General features: G+C 47.7%; 1 protein-coding gene across 1 annotated transcript in view; it reads right to left on the reverse strand.

The window, feature by feature from the left end:
• PPARD (peroxisome proliferator activated receptor delta) overlaps window positions 1–22,457 on the reverse strand; it is an 85,255-nt gene that overhangs the window by 61,735 nt on the left and 1,063 nt on the right. The window contains exon 2 of the mRNA XM_019660940.1: window positions 19,488–19,571. The gene's annotated coding sequence lies outside the window, so the exon portion shown is untranslated. The remainder of the gene's footprint in view (window positions 1–19,487; window positions 19,572–22,457) is intronic.

A 22,457-nucleotide genomic window follows, 5' to 3' on the forward strand; every position in this document is an offset into this window, starting at 1 on the left:
GAGAGAGAGAGAGAGAGAGAGAGAGAGAGAGAGAGAGAGAGAGAGAGAGAATGAAAGAACAGGCATCAAAATATTAATTGTGGTGATTTTCTGAGAGGAAGGTTCTAGGTGATTTTTATTTTCTTCTTTATAGTATTTATCTGTATTTTCCAAATATTCTAAAATGTAGACTTTAGTTTAACTGACAAAAGAAATCAGACAGAGTTTTAAAATCTACAAGCAGACCTTAAGTAGGTCCAAGGCACAGAACTAGAAAGGTCCAATTGTGCTAACTTGGATATACCTAGTGTTGTAATATTCTTTGTATCAAAGGTAGCCAGACAGCTAAGCAAAGGAATTTTGTTTCCCAGATAAATCAGACCAAGCAGGTCCTGGTTAAAAAGGACTTGTAGATTGAAGGAGAGCTTGCTCCCCTCTGCAAACACTTTAAAAGAAAACCAGCAGTCACCATAAAGCTCAGATACTGTCAAATAATGCAAAAGAAAATGAAAGATTTGAACAGATGCCGTCGGAAACCTCCTGGACACTTCCAGGCTGTGAAGTGCAAGGCCCTCAGGACAAGCATTCGCAGTCCCCACGTGACCTCTAATCATTGGCTTCAAAGGCACCTCTCTGAGAAGTCAGTGGTTCCCCAACCAGGCTCCCCCCTCAAGTCAATGGGGAGCTTTAAAATGCCTGGACTTCATTCCTGGGAATTCCAATTCAAGATACAGAAGGCAAGGCCCAGGAATCGACACTTTTTCCAAAACTCCCCAGCGAGTCTGCCAGCTGAGCCATGTCTGGGAATCACTGGACTAGACACAATCAGCCTGCACATCTGGCTGTAACGCTGCAAGGATCCCAGAGGGCCAGCGCTATGGATCAAAAAGCTACTAAGTGCAGAGAGGCAAACACATGGGGAAATTCCATGTGTGTTCGAGAACCAGTGCTGAAGCCTGAGGAGCAGCTAGCAAATCCCTAGACAAAGCCTATGTGAAAGGTTCTCTCAGGCCCAGTGGTCCTGGATGCTACCCTGTGAAAAAGGAGTGACTAGTGCAACTTCCTCTCTGGCAGGCCAAAATAAAAATCAGTTCCCTCTAACAATACTCATGAGCCAGCAAGCTTTGCAACCCCCGAGGAGTCCAGAGCAGAATAGGACAGTGTGGTGTGGCAGAAAGAGCCCTGGATCTGAGTCTCACAGACCTGGGCTCAAAACCCCCGTTCTCTCTCAGGCCGGCCGAGTGGCACATTGGTTAGGAGTTGGCTTGGGACACCAGCTCGGAGCAGCAGGGCCCTGGTTCAGATCCCACATGAGGGCCAGTGACGCTGCGCCCTCTACAGCTAAGAGGGTGAACAACAGCTCAACCTGGAGCTGGGGTGCCATGAGTCGCCGGCGACGGCATAGGCTACAACCCCTGCTGTCCAATGGCCGGCAAGCGACTGCCTCACCCGGGAAGAACGCAATGATAATACCAACATGGGCCAGTGAAGCGACGTCCTCCACAACTAGACTGAAGAACAAAAGGACAGCAACTTGTCTGATCCCCTCCCCCAATTCCCCAATTAAAAAAAAAAAAAAATCCCCGCTCTCCATTACTTACTGGCTGTCTGTGAAGTCTATGGTTACAGCCCCTTTGCTACTCCTGCCATCAAGATGTGAAGTCTCGTTCCCGTCCCTGAATCTGGGCTGGCCCAGTGACTGCTCCCCCCAGTAGAATGTGGCAGAGGTCCAGCCACATGGTGTACAGGCTGCTGAGAGAACACGTAAACCCAGTGTTTGTTTGAACAAACAACCACCCCACAGTATCCTTTCCCCAACAAGCTTCCACTTTTAGAGCTCTTTTTGGCCAAGGGTGCCTCTTCATATACAAAGTACAGGAGCTATTTAAGCTCCCCTATAATTGGCAGGGACCCTACCAACAAGTGTCCAGTGTTCTAGATGACTCACTTTCCCCCACCACACCAGTGTCCCCACTGGCCTCTCTTCTTCCTACTACAGTGTCATCTTTGTCCCAGCCACCTAGGTTCAAAAAGTCAACCTCTCAGACTCCTCCGGCTTCCTTCAGCATCCAGGGAAGGGCCAAGACCTCACCTCCCCAGTCACCGTCCCCCTGTCCACCCCCACCACCACCAAAAGGCAGTCTGTTCGGCTGGGCAGACCCCAGAGCCCCTCTACCACTTACTAGCTGTGGACCATTCTTAACCTCTCTAAGGCGGTTTCCTCAGCTGCAAACAGAATGTAAATCAGTAATGCCGTATTGTTGTGGTCATTTTGAAGATAAGAGAAAAATGCAGCCAACATACATAATAGAGGTGCTTGATGTAGCAACTGTTACTACAGGCCAGAGCCTTTTCACTTAGATAAATACAGATATCTCCTACTCTAAGCCTCTACCTCTGTATCTCTCTCCAGTTTGATCTCTCCAACGTAATGCTAGCAGAATAACAGCCCTAGATGACAGCTATCTCATTTATTCTCCTGTGCAAAGGTCTTCCGTGACTTCAACAGTTCTCAGATCAATCCCAACTTCTCAGCTAAGTGTATACGATTATCTATAATAATGGACCCCTCCCGTCACCCCGGCCTGCTCCGGCCAATCCCATCCTCACTGCAACTTGCTACTGGAGGCAGTCTTCTAAAATGGCTCACAATAATACCTGCCTCCTGGTTATTTCAGCCCCTGTTTACTGGAACCCACAGAGGTGTCAAGATCATAAATGTCGTTTTAAGACACTAAGTTTGGGGTCATTTGTTAGGAAGCAATAGATAACTAATACTCTTCATTTCCCCAGTCTCATCTGAACTGCTGCTCCTTTACTCACGGCTGCCCTTCCCAGCACATCCCCGCCAGCTAGCAGCCATTCCGCCCTGCAAGCTCACCTCACATGCCTGGGATCACCTGGAGCCTTTCCTAAGGCTACGTCAACCACTGTCCTCTGGAAGCCTGCCCCTCCTCCCCAGGGTTCCCACACACATCACCATCACTGCAACAGTCACACTTTCTCATTATCAATCTGTTCACCTGTATGCAAAATGACACACATCAAGGTTATTCATTACGTCAAAGACTGGAAATCACCTGCACATCCATCAATAAATAGGGGAACAGTACACCCATGCAACAGATGAAGGAGCAGTGAATAAGAATAAGGGAGCTCCACGTGTGCTGGTGTGCAAAGGCCGACGAGAAACAACACATGAAGCAAGGGGCAGCCCAGTGAGTACAGCCGATGAGCAACGGCCTGGAAAGTGATTATGTAATAACAGATATGGGCGCATGATCATAAGTTAAAGTGGCCATGAGGGCTGCCTCCCCGAGGGGTGATTGGCAGCTGAGAGACAGGGGAGGGAAAGAGAGAATACCTCCTGAATACTGTAGCATGTCAAGAATTAGCTATTCAAAAATAAACAGCTCTGAAAGACTGAGAAGCTTTCCACCTAAGGTCAGGAACAAGACAAGGATGTCTCCTCTCACCACTTCTGTTCATGCTGTACTGGAGATTTCCAGCCAGGGCAATTCGAAGTTAGCAGGATGCAAAGTAAAACTACCGGTATCTCTACTGGCAAATGACATGATCTTATACATAGCAAGTCCTAAGAAATCCATGGAAAAAATTATTATAACTAATAAAGAAGTTCAGCAAGGTTGAAGGACACACGATCAATACTATATAAAAATCTATCATATTTCTACACACTAGCCATGAACCAAGAAGTCCACAAGTCCAGAGTCTGTCTAATAAAAGTCCTGGAGCAGAGAATTGAGACACAGAAGGAAAACAAACAGTAAAAAACTTCCTGGAAACCCCAAAAGACCTGTCTTCAGCAATTAAGGGCCCTGAAGGAATTAAGGAAAGAAGACAAATACCTATAGATATCCTTGTGATATGTCTGAACTCCAAGAATAAAGAAAATTCTTACATCTTTCAGAGAGGGAAAAAACAGATTATTTATGAAGAACGTAGAATCCAACTAACTTTATTATTTACACTGAAACATGGAGCAGTGACCTCCATGTTTCTGAGTGAGGGCACGGGAACCCTCAGACCCTGCTGATGAGAATGTAAAACGGTGCAGCTACGAGGAAAACAGTATGGTGGTTCCTTAAACATTTTTAATAGAATTACCATATGATCTAGCAGGTCTACTTCTGGGTACATACCAAAAAGAAGTGAAAACAGGTACATGAATAGATATCTGTACACCCATGTTTATCAGCAGCACATTCACAATAGCCAAAAAGTAAAAGCAACAGACGAATGAACAAACAAAATGTGTCTATCCATATAATGGATTATTATTCAGCAGTCATGAAAAGGAACGAAGTACCATTGCATACTACAACATGGATGAACCCTGAAATCATGCTAAGTGAAAGAAGCCAGAAACAAAAGGCCACATATTGTATGATTCCATTCATATGAAATGTCCAAAACAGGGAAATCCACACAGAAGGGTAGTAGGTTGCCAGGGGACGGATAAGGGGAGGGGAGGTTTGGGACTAACTACTGAGAGATACAGGGTTTGTTTTGGGCGTGATGGAAATGTTCTGGAATTAGACAGTGGTGATGGCTGTACAACACTCAATATACTAAAAAAATCACTAAAGTGGTAAATTTTATGTTATGTGAAGTACATCTCAATTTTTAAATGCTATAGGAATATCTAGAATATAAAATAAAATGAACCGATCACATTCTGCTTTGTAGCTCCGTGATTCGGAAGCTTGTCCTTGTCACGCCCTCCCACCCTACGTCTTCTCCCCCTCTGTGCGTGTCCCTGGCACTCTTGGCTGCTCACCAGACCTTCATCTCCCCAGAGACTTCCCACTTTCTAACTATGCCTGCCCCAGCCTCATTGCACCCACCCCTTTTCTGGCAGGTCCCCACCACGTACTCAGACCTACCCAAGACTGTCTGGAGGCTGAGACGCCAGCTGCAGGACACACCCCACAGGAGCTGCCCAATGACTAGGACTGAGGTTACAGGCGTGTGTCAGCTGAGGGATATGGTTGCACGTAGGAACTTAATTATAGCTCAGGAGTGGAGAAGGGAGGGGGACAGCTGTGCAGGCTCCTCTCCACACAGGAAGCTCCCTGTTCTGCAGCCCTGAGGTTATCTGCCAGGTCTGCCCAGCACTGGGATCCACAGAAAAACAAGTACGATCCAGTCAGGTCCACAGGAACACACGGCTTATGGAAACCACCCCATTCAAAGTGCGAATTCCCAGCCCCTTGGTGCAACACAAGCCTGTGTGGCGCAGCAAAAAGCCAAGGATGCCAAGTCTCACTCCCCCGCAGGGCTCAGATGGGCCTTCTACTCACCTATGGCCAGAGATCTCATTTTATTTTGTGAGAAGTAAAGGGGCAGCCTAGGTGTTCCTCCCAGGATGCCCATCTTCCGTTTTCTCCCTGGCTCTGAGCGTTTCTCTAGAATGGTATCTGAGCTCTGAACCTGAGGATGTGGGAAATGTTTTCCCCAAGCCAGACTACTACACTCAGATCCCCACATACTGCCCAGGGAGACGCCATGGAGCAGCTGCTGGCACACAGGTGTCAGTAGGGCATGATGGCTGGGTACACCGGACCTGTCAAACCACCTGGCCTGGGCATTGTCAGGTGGGGAAAGCAGACCAGGCGTAGGTTCGCAGTAAGAGCAGGGCCTGGTGGAGGAACATGTCCCACTGCGACACTGCCTTCCCCCCATATCTGGGTCCCTTCTTCTCCAGGCCTTTTCCTGGCCAGTTTGCCTGCCATCTCAGCAAGACATCCCCACAGCCACCTGCCACCTGCCCTGCCCCCAACCCATCCTCCAGTTTCTTCTCACTGCTTCAAGGCAGACCCAGGGACCCAGGCCCTCCTCTCTGTCATTCTTTCCAAGACCTCACCCCCAGCCCAGGCGTGACCCTTCCCATCTCCTCTCTCTGCACCTTTTTTCTGAGCTCCTGAGGTTTGTCCTTCAAAGCTATGGAAAGAAACCTTCAGACTGGGGGTGGTATCCTTTTCCAGGTTTATATAGACAGAGGGTGGATAAGGAGAGCATATTTGAGGGGTTTGGGTGAGACAGGGAGAAACATGGATGGGGACGGGCGAGAGAGGCTCCATGCGCCTCTCTGCCCTCCTGCCCTTTAAGCAATTACCCAGTGAGCAACCAGACGGCTCTTCCCAAATGCCTCCCTTTGGGTAAAATGCCTTTCTTTGCTCACTCACAAAGGGAAAGGAAGGTCTAAGAGCAAACAGAGACATAATGAAACCCACCTGAAAAATGCGAAAGGCAAGTCACAAAACAATGTTAAACAATATCTCATTTTTGAAAGAAAAAAATACATATATAGAGTCATGGTAAAATCTGAAAGAACACAGACCAAAATTTGCAGCAGTCACTCATGGATGGCAGATCATGTAGGACTTATTTTCCTCTGTGCTTATCTGTATTTTCCAATTGTCTATAAACAATAAGCGTTATTTATATAATTAAATCATTTTAAAGTAAATTAAAAACCACACACACGTAAACTGTTGTGCCTGAGTGCCACTTCCACGTCCTAAAAAAGAAAGTTTTCTAAATTCCCACAACCACTGGTAGCATCTGATTAATTTCTAAATCCCCCAAATATAAGGTTCTACAGGCGTCTTTCACTCTTACTAGCTAGATAAACAGCTTGCCAGCGGCAAGCGCTCCCTCCAAACCCTCAGGCCCAACCACCCAGAACCAGTGTCTGGCGGTGTCTGCATCCATGCGACATAGGTCCCAACCCCTCTGGAGCTCACATCCAAAAGCCAGGGTCTCAAAAAGGTGCAAACACAAAAGCAGGGTCTGGTATTCCTCAGGATGGAGGATTCTCACCTTACCTGGCTGCCTCTCTCAGGGCCCAGGAGGGGCTGGCAGGGGTGGACCGTGGAGCAGCTACCTTGGGAATTACCTTGTGCTGTTCCTCAGGCAATCACTGACTGCAGTCACAGCTGCTCCAGCCAACGTTCAAGTACAGAGAGGAACACAAATAGTCTTGAAGTTCTGTTTAGTTCAGCCAACAGTTGCAGAGCACCCACCTACAGTGCTGGATGCCAGGGGGTCAGAGATATGCTAATAAAACAATCAACACTCAATGAGTGTCTCCTCTGAGCCCTATTGTGCATGAGCTCTTTCAACCTCCAGTCATCCCTGAGGGGTAGGGTCTACAATGATCTCCCCTACGGAACAGATGAGGAAGCCATTAAGGGATAAAGTGACTAGCTGCAAGGCCACTAGTAGAGCCAGGAAGCCCGCATCCTGAGAAAGAGCCAGTGAACTAGAAATACAAAGCGAGCCTGCTGCTACTTCCTGTTCTGCTCCAGGGGAAAGCTCACTCCCCCTGAGAAGCCACGAAATGAGGAGGGTGGCGTCTCTCTGTCCAGGATCCCCGGGCCGACAGCGGGCCTGAGAAGGGGCCATCAAGACAAGTAGGAGCGCACAGTCCCCAGAGCCAAGGCACCACTCAGATGCCTCCTATGCCTGCTTCTTCAATATCTTCCCTGCACCCCAACCCCTGCCTCCAGCCAGGAAGTGGAAGCAGAAATACAACTCTCTAAAAATAAACCAGGGGTGGCATGCAACTACTGGTCCGAGCCCAGTAAGTCCTCCTGACCTCGGCAGGGCCCATGTTGCTGAGCAGGACAGGTGTCCAGAGCCCTGATTCCCTTCAGCCGCTGCTCATCGCGGGTGGGTGCAAACCCGCACACATTTCCACTTGACTGGGAAGCGCAGGCTACTGTGACACGCATGAGCAGGAACAGCAGAGTTACTGAACTAAAAAGAACAGGGGCTCCAAAGGGCTCAAACCCCAGCTCTGCTAGTCAGCTGTGTGACTGGAGGAGCTGCTGAATCTCGGATCCCATCCCTCCTCATCTGTCAAGTGGGAATCCACTAAGACCACATTTTGCAGGCTGGTGTGAGGGTGAGTGAGCTCATCCATGGGGTGACACCTGCCCTAAGGGAGAGACTTGCCCAAGGAAAGAAGGCAACTTCCCTTCCTTCTCTCCATATATGTACATCTGGGCCATCTCCTTTCTCTTCTCCCTTCACCACTACGAGTGGGCTGGTTAATCACTTAGAGCAGAGATTGTTTTTTTCTCCCATGAGTCCCCCCTACCCTACAGGCCAGGCCCACCAGTTAGCTGGTTATTACTTACAATTCTAGGAGGCTGCTCACTGCCTTGGAGCAGATCCAGGGGACCACTAAGCACAGCCATTCTCAGGTGCTCCTCTGCCCAATGACCTGGGGTGGGACTCTACAGGGGCCCCAAAGCCTGCCAACATCTTGCTTCTGCTCAAGCGATGAGAGGTTCCACTGTGCTTGAAAGCAGGCAGCGTTCCCTGAAGCCAACTCCAGTCTGGCCAGTCAAGCAGGCGCTTTCCAAACTGGAAGAATTCGAGTCAGCCAGCCATCCCTGAGGGAAGGACCTGCTATGTGGAGATCGAAGGCACAGCTTTGATCACCCAGGTTCAAATCTCAGCTCTGCCACTTATTAGCTGTGTAGCTTTAGGCAAATTTCATAACCAGTCAGAACCACAGCACCCTCATCTGTAAAAGAGGTACAATGATTCCTGCCTCTCAGGGTTGTGTGCATTAAACAAGGTGACGCATATAAAATGATTAGCACAGTGCATTCCACACAGGAGAGCCATATTCAGGAGAGCAGCTTCTGGGTATCTACTGGTTTCTGCCGGGAATGGAAAGGGGATTAGATACACGTGAGTCCAGCTCTTGAAAAATTCAGTCCAACATCAGAGCCCAGAATGCAGGCAATAACAATACCATAATGTGCCATGGCAGGTGCCAAGCCAGAAGTGTGAGAAAGGAGCCTTACCAGACCCATTGCAGAGGAAGGGGGGAGAAGAAGGGAACTGGGAAAGACCCTGCCCAAACCAAAAATCAGAGTTGTCTCCACTGAGCCTAAATCAAAGGGAGGGGAAACAACTGGGCAAGGGGTCCTGGAGTGAACATGTCAGCTGAAGTTTCCTCTGTAGATGTCTGATTGCTGTCCGATGAAATGACTTCCCAGACAGGCTCTAGTGTAGGCTAGTGCCAGGGCCATTCCGTGGGAAGAAGGCCACTTAGGCTGGCCATCCAGTCCCCCTCCCATCCAACAAGTGCTGGGTGGGCATCTCTGCACAAGGCGCCTGCTTGTTAAGGAGATGATCTCTGATCATGGCTAATGAACATCCCCGTCAGGACTGAGGACGTGACGGTGCATTGCAGGCTGCTCCCTTGAGACTCAACAAGGTCTCTGACTCATAGAGAACACTGTATGGGTGAATCAGTTCTTTCTCACGACAGTAGAAAGCAGAAAGGAGGGCAAGGTTCAGGCTGCAGTCCGCTGGGAGAAAGCTGTATACAGGCAGAAGCTCTGGGAGAGCTGGGACGGCTCATGAGAGGTACTCCTTGGTTATCTACGACGTGCCCAGGGTGGGGGCACAAGGTAAATGAAATGCAGGTGGTCCTGCTAGTGCGGGAGAAGACAAGTCTACCCTAGGCGTGCAGGGGACAGAGGCAGGCCTTGGCTAGGTGCAGATGTGCAGATGGGTCAGGGCATGGACTAGAACACAGACTAAATATTTTTCTAAAAGGTGACACACTGCAAAGATATGGAAAGAAATTTTAAGTAAATGTAAACACACTGGGGTATGAAGATGCCACAAAGACAGCCATAGGAATCAGACACTGTAACAGAATATAAACAGGGCTGGACTGATACAATTTTGACTGAACGCATTCTGCCGTCTGGGAATAACCTAGTGATTTTCACTCGGGAGACAGAAATTACTATCAACTTGTTTATTACCAAAGATTTTTTAGTTTTCAATGACAATCGATTTGGTGCCATTATTAAAAGTAAGTTCTGGGCAGAGTCGCCTAGGACTATAAAACTTGGGACACAGGCATAGCAGATTTAATCCACAGAATTTGTACTGGCCCCCAGATGATAACAAAGCTTACCAAGGACAGACTGTCATTTGGGAAAGTTGCCAGAGTTCCAGAACTGTCATAGTCACTATCCAGGGAGAGAGTGACTTTTCAAGCTGGGCTTACTTGACCTTTCGGCATCTGATTCTTAGAAACCCTAACAACACTGTGAGGACTTATAGGAGGCAGAATCCTGAGGTTTGGAATGGTCACTCCAAAAAATGCGAGGATTGGTGGCTCAGGGACGTGGGGCCGGGGGTGAGGACCCAGGTGATCACATGACTGTGTAATGGCACCAGCCCGTGGGCTTCATTCTCTCTCTCTGGCAGCCCCCAGGCACCAGGCTGAGTAACAGGGAAGAAGGCAGGCTGCGGTGCTGCTCCTGGGAGGGAAGGACAGGGACACGAGGAGCTGTTAAGAAAGCATGTCAGGTGGGCAACTGTGGGACCTACGCGGGGCACACCAAGATGGGTGGGGTGGAAAGGAGTGGCAGGCTACAGGCCCTCGTGGGGCTGAGGAGGAGAGTGATGGAAGTGAGGACCCCCAGAAAGCACCCCAGAATTTCCTGCTGAGAGCAGCCACCAACCTGCATTTCTAGGTACACAGCTCTGTACCACCACTGACAGTGGACCTGCTTTTACAAAGAGGTTGCTTTTTCCCCCTTTTAAATATTTTAAGTGGACTATGTTTATCTGCTGATAGTCCCTAGACATGATGTAGCAAATATTCTACAGAAAGGAATCCAGGAACACAAGCATAAAGATGGACAGGTGGTGTGGGAGGGAGGGAGGGAGGGAGGGAAGGAGGGAGGGAGGAAAAAGAGGCAAAGGGCCTCGGGACGTAAGAGGTTTTATAGCATCTCAGGGTCACGGGCGAGCTGGCCTCCGATCACGTCTCCCACCTCGTCTTCTATCCTCTTCCTGCCTCGCTCCTCTCCAGCCACACTGGCCTCCTGACTATTTCTCAGACACACCAGCCATGTTTCCGCCTCAGGGCCTTTGTACTTGCTTTTCCTCTGCCTGCAAGATTCTTCCCACACGTGGCCCAGTCTTCTCTTTTAGTTCAAATATCCCCCTCTCTGTGAGGTTGTCCCCAAGCCTTCTAGTTGAAACTGCCACTACCTCTTTTCTGCTTTATTTCTTGATATAGCATTTATCACCATCTGTATCATGCTATTTACTTAATTCTGGCTACCTCCCCTGCCCCCCACCACAACCACCGTAAGAGCAGACTTTTCAAATTTGCTTTGTTCACTCCTTCATCCCCAGTGCCTAGCACATAGTAGGTACCCAATAAATACCTGTTGAATGAGTGGAAGGAAGTAGGGGGAAGATGGAATTAGAGTCAGATTTAAACCAATCCTGGATCCCCAACAGTCTGAAAGAAACCTTTTATTACTGACCTAATTGAAGGTGTGGGGTGAGTTCCAAAAGCAAGCACCAGATACTATCTGAGGCCTTCTCTTTTGCTCCCAAGAAGTCCCTAATGGTTCCCCTGAGAGCATACTGTCTCAAACATCATTCTAGAAAGAGGCCGAACCTGGATCGCCAACTGCCATGAAAGGGATGCTATAAGACGGCCATAAAATAGGAACGAGGATCGGCCAAGTCACCACCGTGCCTGGAGGTGGATGAGCCCTGTGGTAGTTTCCTGTTGCCGCTGTACCAAATTACCCCAAACTTAGTGGCTTAAAACAAACCATATTTATTCTCTTGAAGTTCTGGAGGTCAAAAGTTCAAAATTAGTTTCACTGGCCAAAGTCAAGGTCCTGACAGGGCCACGCTTCCTCCAGGGGCTCTAGGAGAGCGTCTGCTTCCTTGCCTCTTCCAGCTTCTGGAGCTGCATTCTTTGCACCCCTCGCTCTTCCTCCATCTTCAGAGCTGGCCGTGGAGCTTCTCGCTGCAGTGGTCACACTGCCTTCTTCTACGTCACATCTCCCTTTGCCTCCCTCTTAAAAGGACACTTGTGACCGCACTAAGGGCCCACTCAGATAATCCAGGATCACCATCTCCCCATCTCAAGATCCTTAATTTAACAGCATCTGTAAAGCCCACTTTGCCACAAAAGGTAGCATCCACAGATCCCAGGGGTTACAGCCTGACTATCTTTGGGGCCATTACCTAGTCTACCACCACAGGAGACAGGCTCCAAAAGCATTGAAGAAACATAGCTCAGACCTCTGGTCCACGTGAAAGAAGAGCTGGATCGGGAGTCCTGGCAGCGTCCCAGGCCAGAGTCTTAACTAGGGGGTGGAAAATTAATTTCCTGGGACTGACTGAGCCTTTGGCCCTTGGAGGGCCTCCATAGAAAAAGGGTAGTTTTCTCCTCTCCAACTTGAAGTCCCCAATGTGTCACTCAGGAGTTCAGCCCAGAAAGTGTGTGCTGAGGGTCAAACAGAATCCATTAGGATCTCGGGACTGTCCTGAAGGCTTTTATAGAAGGGGAAGCTGCAAAGAAACAGTCTGGGTCAGACAAACAGGCTCGAGATCAGGGATGGCTGGTAAGCTTTCTCTCATGAGCATGGCCTGTGGTGAAGGGTTCTAAGAACCCATCTGGGTTTGGAGAGGAAGACTGCTGCTGTGATCAGCTGGCAATGTCCGACACCAGGAAGTGACAGGTTAATGACAGTCCACAGGTCACATATTACCAACTCTGCTCTACATGGCACCTCTGGGAACTACAGGAAGGTGGCTTCTGCCCAGGCACTAAAGAGTTGGAGAAACACAACCACTCCAGGAGACGGCTTACCTGGGAGTGTCCCTCTGTCGTGCAGACAGCATATGGTTTCTTAGTTGGAACTTGCTGCTCATTGTGAGCCATTTCTCACCTTCCCCCAAACCCTCAAGGGCCCGTGAGGTAACTGAGTAGGGTAATGTTCCAATGTAAGACCTATATTCTTATCCTATTGGTTTTATTGATATGTTCACCAGTGGACCCAGCTGGCCAGAAATATTTAGCAGGGGAAATGACAGAGCAGTGGTTCTCACCCAGGAGTGATTTTGCCCCCTAGGGACCTGTGGCACTGCCTGGAGACATTCTTGGTTTTCACACCTGGGAGGGTAGGGTGTGGGGGATGGGCTACTGGCATTTAGTGGGTAGAAGGCAGGGGTGATGCTAAATATCCTATAATACACGGAAAGCCCACACAACAAAGAATTAGCCAGCCCAAAACATCTATAGTGTTGGGGCTGAGAAACCCTGTGCTAGAGGAAATGGAAGCAGAGGCGAAGAAAGTGAGCGCTTTGAACTAGGAAATGTTTTGGGCAATAAGGGAAATTGAGGAAAAGGGAGATCTGGGAAATTCAGGATGGCCTATCTGTGAGGAGAGGGCTGGAGACTGTCTGCCTGGCTAGTGCTGTTGCTGGCCTGTGCTTCCCTCCGAGTGAGAGCCAAGTAACTGCCTCTGACGTTCCAACTCCTGGATGACGGAAGTGTCAAAAGCAATAATAAGATAAGGATCAAGGAATTGGAGCAGATTACAAAGGAAAGCGATGAAAATCCATGTGAAAAATACCTATTAGTATAAAGGTATAGAAATGAACTTAAGCATGAGGTGGATTCCCCATGACACCCGGGAGCCTCTCCCTTCAGTAGCCGCCTTCTCATGAGAGAACTCTTTCAAAGCTGTGTCGCCATTAGCTGTGGTGAATTCAGTAATGGTCTCAGGAGAGTTGCTGAGATGACAACAAGGCTGAGACTAGGCTTTGAAGATTGGGCTCGAAAGACAAAAGAAGGGTGCCGCAATGCACCACCCAGAGGCCAGCACTGTTTAACGGAAGATGAAGATTCTGGTCTGAGGCTGGGCTCCTAGTGCCACAGCCTGTAAATCAGGGAAGGAACTGGTTCAGGAAAGCATTTCTCCTGAGTCCAGCACCTGAGAACCTGGCTCAGCAGAAAAGGGACAAACCAGCATGTACCAAGGTTCATTTTAATCAAATCGTAACTCCACACACTGGAGCCAAGAGTCACGCTCAGGTGTGCCCATCACCAACCCACTCGAGCTCTTCCCATGGCCTCTTCACGGACAGAAAGAGCTCCACAGACAGGACGAGGCAGGGGGTGCTATGGCCCACCCAGAAGCACAGCCAGAGATGCGCAGATAGAGCCAGGCTCTGCTAACACTGAGGTCCATACGGAGCTGTCTCTCAGCCTCTCACACGCAGTTCATCCAATCTCATCCTCTTTCAGCCTCTTCCTGCTGCTTTCCCTACCCGACACCCTTCTTCCCCTCCCCGGCACCCCCCGCCCCTGCCGCCCCTTTATCTTTCTCCCTACCACTCTCTAATTTGTCCCCTTCTTTCTTCTCACTCTTCTTACTTCCTAATGGTCTATGATACTGAAACAAGTATATTTGAAATGTTGTTAGTGGTGATTACATGAAGCTCTGTATTTCCTGAATTTTTTAATGTGCCTTGACAATAAAACCTAAATTTAGTTGCCTTTTAATTTTTGTGAACCCTTTAATCTCTCCCGAGTATCCGCATCCCTAAATAACAGGGGTGGAGGTAGGGGTGCTACTCCACCCATGCTCCGGGTCCTTAATCTGTGTGGCAGATCAAAATCAGTAATTTTAATAGTAACCAGAAAAACTCAGATTTAATATACGGAAGAATTCCCCTAACATTTAAAGTCTCCTACCTAACCTCTCTACCTCCATTTTTCTCCATTCAATACACCCTTTTGCAACATTAACACAATCACCCCTTGCTTCAAAACCATCAAGGGCTACCCACTGCCCAAACATAAAATGCAAATTCCTTCACCTAGTACTCAATAGCCTCTATCAACCTACTAGAAATTTCCTAACAATGGTTTCCAGGAATGAAAATCATGACAAGGCATACTTTTCTCCTAGAGGTATTCACATGCAGGCCAAGTTACCTCATGAAAGGGATGCTAACAAGTAGTACTGGTCTCCAAGGAGGCCTCTCTCCCTCCCCATGAACCACGCCTCTTAGCATTCACACTTTTGTGTAGTCCTCTCCCTGAATCTCTGACCTGTACTGTGATCAAGAAACTACAGAGGAAATGACACTGTGTGACTTCTAAACCTAGGTCACGAGAAACCTTGCCATTTATGCCTGTATCTCTCAGTACGCTCATTCTTGAGATGTTTCTGCTCAGAATCCAGCTGTCATGCTGTGAGAAGCCCAAGGCACAGGAGAGGCCACATGCAGGCACTGTAGTCAAAAGCCAGCATCAAGTGTCAGCCATGTGAGTGAGCCAGTGTGGACGTCCGGCCTAGCTGAGCCTTCAGATGACTTCTATCCCAGCCTCCATTTGACTATAGCAACATGAGAGGCCCCAAGTGAGGACCACCCAGCTGGGCCCAGTCAACCCACAGAACCATTAGAGATAATAAAGTGCCAATTTCATGTTTTTTAAATATTCTGTGTAACAAAATAGGAGTTACAGGATTGTCTCAAGAAAAAAGACTTGTACAATTGTTTTGAGTTGCAAGCTAAACTAGCCACTTTTTTCATGAAACATAATTTTTACTTGAAAGAAAAGATGAACAGACAAATTATAATTAGACTTAAGTATTTGACAAACTTTTTCTTGAAAATGAAGACTGTCACTTCAAGAAAAAAACAACTGACAGTATATTACCAATGATAAAAATCAAGCTTTTTCCAAAGAAATCCAAAACACTAATTCGAAAAAAATGTATGTACCCCTATGGTCACTGCAGCACTATTCACAATAGCCAAGATATGGAAACAACCAAAATGCCCATCAATAGACAATTGGATAAAGAAATTGTGGTACATATATACAATGGAGTATTATTCTGCCATAAAAAAGAATGAAATCTTACCATTTGCAACAACAAAGATGGACCTAGAAGATATAATCCTAAGTGAAATAAGTCAGACTAAGAAATACAAATACCATATGATTTCACTTATATGTGGAATCTAAAGAGCAAAATAAATGAACAAACAAAACAGAAACAGACCCATATATACATACAGAGAACAAACTGATGGCTACTATTGTAGATGAGAGGGGGGTTGGGGGGCAGGGTGAGAAAGGTGAAGGGAGTAAGAAGTACAAACTGGTAGTTACAAAAGAGTCACGGGGATGTAAAGTACAGTATGAAGAATACAGTCAATAATATAAAAACTGTATAGTGTCAGATGGGTACTAGACTTATCAGGGGGATCACTTCACAAGTTATATGTCTAACCACTACGCTGCACACCTGAAACTAATATAAATTACAGAAAACTTGTATCCGCCACCATAAGCCTGATAGTTTCTCAATACTTAAAGACTTTTTTGATGAGATCAGTGGTGATATTAATGAATATGATTTACTGATGTAAAATGAAATGTCCACATTTAGAAGATCTCTATAACCCAGTTAACCAATGACCAATTCAAAGTAAAAGGTCCAATTCAAAGTACAAGATGGACAAATGGATTTTAATGTCAAAAAGCATGAAAAATTTGTTGACTGGGTTTTAGATTCCATATTCCAGCTAATCTTTAAGATTCAATTATCACTTGCCGAGTTTTGGTATCATACCAAAGAAGAATATCCACGATTACCTGCAAAACATTAAAATACCTCTCTCTTTCTCAGCTACATATCGGTGTGAAACCAGAATTTCTTCATATCGTTCAAATAAAACATATTTTAAAGCTGAAACTAATTCTAAAAAATGTGTATTTCATAATAAAAAATAATTTAATAAAAAAAACAAAAACAAAAAAACATATTTTAAGATATTGAACAAAGAAGCAGTTATGAGAATCTAGCTACCTTCTATTAAACCAGACATTAAAAGAGATTAGCAAAAATGTAAAACAATGTCACTCCTCACAACTTAAATTTTTGTTTTTAAAAATAGCTGTTTCATTAAAAATGTAATTAATGACAAATGTAATAAGTTTATTATTATAGTAAATGAATTAGTAAATTAGTAAATTTTTTTAAAGACTTTATTGGGGAATCAGAGGAGGGGAACAGCGTTGGGGAATCGGGGAAGGGGAACAGACAAGTTGCTATCCTTTTGTTCTTTAGTCCAGTTGTGGAGACATCGCTTCACTGGCCCATCTTGGTATTATCTTTGCGCTCTTCCCGGGTGAGGCAGTCACTCACCGGCCATTGGACGGCCGTTCACGGCGGCTCACAAAAGCACACACCAGCTGCCGGCCAGCCCCACTGCAGCCTACACAGTCGCCAGAGACTCACGGCAGCCCAGCCCCAGGTCGAGCTGTTGTTCACCATCTTGGCTGTAGAGGGCGCAGTGTCACTGGCCCTCATGTGGGATCTGAACTGGGGCCCTACTGCTCAGAACTGGCGCACCAAGCCAACTCCTAACCAACATGCTACTCGGCCGGCCCCCAAATTAGTAATTTTTTTAAATTCCTGTTTTAATTTCTAAGTTGGTAAACAAAAGTTCTTGGAGTCTTTAATAATTTTTAGGAGTGTAAAGGGGTTTTGAGGCCAAAAAGTTTTTGAGAATCACTGTTTTACAATATTCTAAAGTTGACTTCAAAATAAACCAACTTTCAAGGCCTAGTCAGAAGCCCAGCTTCTTCAGGGACAAAGCCAACCCTGCGATAACTTACTCGTTTGAGTGAGTATCCCGTACAGCGCCACGCTCTTAGTACCCACCAGCTCTCTAATAGTTTAGAAAGTCTTTCTGTGCATATGTCTTCTCTCCCCAGCTAGGTTCCACATACTTGGGGCATGAGGGCAGCCAAGGACCATGCCTGAAACACGTGTCACAGCACCTGGCTCACAAAAGTGCTTCAGATAGGAAAGACGAAGATGGCAATACCAGTTTTTTAAGATTAACGCCGAAAAATCTGATAAAGCTACAGACTGACCTTTGCCAGGGGACACTAAGAAAGAAAACTTCTAGTTAGTACTGGGAGCCCAGCTCAGGGATGAACTGGACACCTGACCCCTGGACACGCACAACGGCTAGCTGCTGCTGAAACAAATGGCAAAGCAACTCAACTCAGTAGCTCTTCCTGCTCAGGGAAAACCTCTACCTCATCCCCTTTCAGGGAACCTCAGAGCCTCCCAAACCCCCCTCTTTCTCCTTCACATTTCCTTCAAAGGAAAGGCCTTGGGATGGGTTTGAGAACAGGAGGGGCCCCTGCCTGAGGTCTTCCTGAAAGATCTACAAACAAGCTGATCCCCACAGACAGACACACATGGGCTCAGCACCCTATGTGGCAACAGGAAAACCCATGGGGTGTTAAAGGCAGAGGAAGGGAAGTGAAGCCCATAAACAGCTACTGGAACCACTGAACTTCAGAGATTAAAACAAATCAGACAGGAGCTCCATGTTTCCCCTGGCCCCCAGCAGGGACCCCACCATAACCCAGTCTCCCAAATATTTGAGACAATGAACATCAAATTCCCTGGAGCTCCCCTTCTGATAGGTTATAAAAGCTGCCAGGCATCCTGAGAACAGGGAAATAGCATTGGGAAGCCCAGAGCATTGTTCAGACTCGGGAGGACCCACTACCCCAGCAGAGATGGAAGCAACAATTCTGTGGATTATTCCCAGCTCTTGTATGTGCCAGCAAACTACAGACCCATGAGACAGGGACTCATTCTGTTTTTTTACTATCATCATTTCCCAAGCGCCAGTACTGTGCCTGGCACATAGTAGGCACTCAAAAATGTTTGTTGCATAAATGAAAGAAAATGACAGACACCATTTTTGTGGCCTGGCACCCAACTGGGCAGAGAAGAAAAGCGTGTGCTTATTCATTCAACACAAATAATTATTTCGCATCATCCCTGTACCAGGAACTGTCTGTCCCAGGCACAATAGAAAACAAAATAAGTCCCTGCCACTGTGGAGTTTATGTTTCAGTGGGTCTAAGGGTGAAAATCTCAGTGCTGGGTTGGCCAAGTGGCTCAGTTGGTTAAGAGCGCCAGCTCTGGGCAACAGGTTTGCCAGTTCGATTCCCACATGGGCCAGTGAGCTGTGCCCAAGCTGAGTTGCCGCTGAACTGAGAGCATGTGCTCTTAGCAGCAAGGTTACCAGTTCAACATCCACACTCCCCCTGCTCCTGCAACTAACCACCTTGAGCTGAGCAGCCGCAAGCTGCTGACCGGCAGCCGCATGGCTCAGTGTGCAACAAGGTTGCAGGTTGACTCCCGCATGATATGGTGGAACACGCCACCCGCCTACCCCCCAACCCCTCCCCCCACAACTAGAGTAAAAGCAGTGACTGGACTTGGAGCTGAGCTTGCACCCTCCACAACTAAGATTGAAGGACAACCTGACTTGGAACTGATGGGTCCTGGAAAAATACAATGTTCCCCTTCCCCAATTCCCCAATAAAAATCTTAAAAAAATAAAATAAAATCTCAGTGCTCCCCAAATATACTACGTAAGCCATAACCATAATAAATAAATATTTAGTAAGTGCCTGCGATGTCCAAGTGATGAGTGTCAGGTGTTATGACAGGCACATGGGATCTGGGACTAAGCCCTAGTGAAATTATTTCATCTTCTAGGCCAGGACCCTAAATCAGGGATGTGTGTGTTAGTTGTTGGAGGCTCCTGGGTAAAGAAAATGGGATTACCTCTTCGGTGCATCTGTCCTCATCTGTTGGTGAGCAGAAGCCACTGTGTAAGTACCACGTACATGCCCAAAACACCACGCAACACTGCAGGATAGAAAGAAACACAAGCTGTTTAGCTGAGGGGTGCCAGGGGTCAGGAAAGCAGCTCTAACATGGTATCATTAAACACTGGGGCTCAAAGAGTGCTCCTAAGGCAAGCTGGCTCCTCCACTGTCCCTCACACAAACACACACACACGGAGCTGTTGTTATTCTGAGCCTGAGTCAGCAAATATTTCCCAATCCTGGAAGTAGTCTGCTCATTTCCAAGTAAGAAGACACCGGCTTTGCTGATTGTACCAGGGTGGGGCAGAAGGTGCTGGCAAGGTGAAGAAGCTAGAGCCCAACGGCTCCAACGGGTGGCAGCTCATAAATGCAGATGCCCTGAGTCATGCTGGTTTCCTTGACCAAAGCCCCATGGAGACAGGACTGGCCTCACACCCCAGTCACCAGCCTCTGCGTTATGAAGGCCAGGAACCATCAGAAGACCCACATGTCTGAAACCTGATGCGAGGGGCCACTGCCTCCCTGCCAGACTCAAGCAAGTGCCCGGCTCTGCTCTGACACCGTGGAACCCAGCTGCTGCACGTAGCTCCTCCACCTGGGTCCAAAGGTACAGAAAAATGCTCAGGGACATCAAACCATCTACAAGAAGCAGCCACTGGGCAATCTAGGACAACATGGCACACACAAAGGTATCATGCACAGAACTTCTGACGACACAAACGAGAGCCTGGCAGGACAAAGTCCGTGGAGACGCTGTGTAGGGAGGAAGAGAGATGTACCCAGCACAGACAATGCTGGGCAGTGGGGCAGCTCCTGGCATTTCCAGGAGGGCCCCTCAATTTAGCTTCCCAGCTGGCAGCGAACACCCTGGGAGGGGGGCCTGTGCAGCTATATCAGTGACAGGCTATAGCTAACGCCTTTAGAAGCCACAGGTCCAACTCCTCCTGAGAGAGAGGAGCTGCACAGTCCCAGGACATGCCAGCATCCGCAGGCCCTAAAGACAGCTTGCACGCAGCCAGGGCAGCTGCAGTCTGCCCAAAGCGGAGGCCTGCTAGCTTCCCAGGCCGGCACCCAACACTGGCTGTCCTCTCACCAGGTCCTGGGGGAAAGGTCTGAGGGACCACAGATGGAGCCAGCAGGCTGAGTAAAGGCCATTCTTCCTCAGTGGGCTGAGGCATAGGGGTACACCAAACGGAGCAAGTAGTGGTGGAGAAGCTTGGAGAAAGGCAGCCAAACAAGAGAGGTTTTAGTAAACTTAGCTCATTAAACTAAGGAAGTGATGGGCTGTACACCATCTGTAGAATAATTTCAGAGACCTGTCTGCTCACACCTTTGAAAAAGAGAGGCAGATGACCTAGGCTCTGAAAAAATATCACTGAACGAGAACTTGGTAAATGACAATCATGACTACTCACACAGAAAACAACAGAGTGGACAAACTGCAAAAACCTATGTGGTCAGGGCCGCTCCACCAGGACTGGGCTTGATCTCTTCTCAAGCCCTTCTCACCTACTGCCTCAGTGGGGAAGACAGGTGAGCAAAGACAGAGGAGCAGCAAACTGCTCAAGAGTCAGGTAAAGTCCATGGGCCAAAGACTGGACTAAATTAACACCAAACACCCAATCTCAGCTTCATTAGAATGACCCATTAAAACCTGGAAGGGATGTTTTTTATAGAAACAGGGACCCTTTTTGGTCCCTTCTGCCCAAATTTCCCCCAAGAGCTGCTTAGGAGGGGACTCAGGGATCAATGGGGAGGGGACTGGCTCAGCCATCCACAATCCTATTCTTTTCACAGAAAGGGTCTGTGCACAAGAGGATTCCAAAACTTTAAAGTCTGGTCTAGCTGGATGTGTTGGCTCTCCACCAAGGCTCCTGAAAGTTGCCAATTCTGTGTCCAATTCTGGCTCAAAGACAGAGAGAGCACGAACCTCAAAAGAGAAGAGACCTAGAAACCCAAAGCCAGGTGAAACAACAGGCCTGAGAGTGGGTCATGCTTTCTGAATCCTCCAAGACCAGATTGGGCAGAAACAGAGGATATGTTATTTCCTGATGATCTCTCTAGGGGACCAACACCAAATAAAGAAGCTCACACTGAAGGCATCTGAAAAGAACTTTCTGCCCGACAAGGTTAAATACCTAAACACACCACGAAGGCGGTGGGCTCTCTAGCCCCAGAGAGAATGATCTCTGTGACTAGAAGCAACTCAAGTTCCTGACATGGTCTAGTAATGCAGCCCCACAGGCTCCCCAGGCAGATATCATCCTAACACACCATGTTATTATTGCCTGGCCAAAGGGAACAGAACTTCAGTGTCAGCCTCCGTTTTGGATCCACAGGAAATTAAGCTCCCAAGGAAAATGGAGAGAGAACCTGCTCGGTGACCAACATCAGAAGCTCTGACACGTTCAGTGGGTCAGAGATGCACGAGGGAAAAACCAGCAGCTGGTTCAAGCCACCAATAATAAAAGGGACAGATGCCCACCAGCCCTAGGGCTATGGGGACCGCAATCTACTTAAAACTCAAACAGGAAAAAAATGTCCTGGAGTCAGCAGAGTCAGTACAGAGGAAAAAGGTTGAGGACCACGGGCATTCTCTGAGGCATATCTTCTGGAGACTTCTCTTAGTTCTTTGGGATGCGGCATAGGGCGGAGGGTGGGAATGAGGGCAGAGACAGGCTAGGGCATCATGGTTTAAATGTGTTCGATATATCCAGAGTGGAAAGACACCGAGCCCTGTTTCCTGGAAGGGGAAAGAGTTGGATGAGGCCTCCAGCTATGCCTGGCGCACACCCAACTGAGCAGCCAGTCTCTTCCCAAGGGTTCCTGGAAGTCAACAGACCCATAAACGGGAAGTATTAAAGCGGAGATTAGAATGGTCTACAAATTGGACATCATCCCTGATGCAACACCCTAGTAAATTCTC

Source organism: Hipposideros armiger, unplaced genomic scaffold (genome assembly GCF_001890085.2).
Source record: "Hipposideros armiger isolate ML-2016 unplaced genomic scaffold, ASM189008v1 scaffold_331, whole genome shotgun sequence".
Taxonomy (NCBI): domain Eukaryota; kingdom Metazoa; phylum Chordata; class Mammalia; order Chiroptera; family Hipposideridae; genus Hipposideros; species Hipposideros armiger.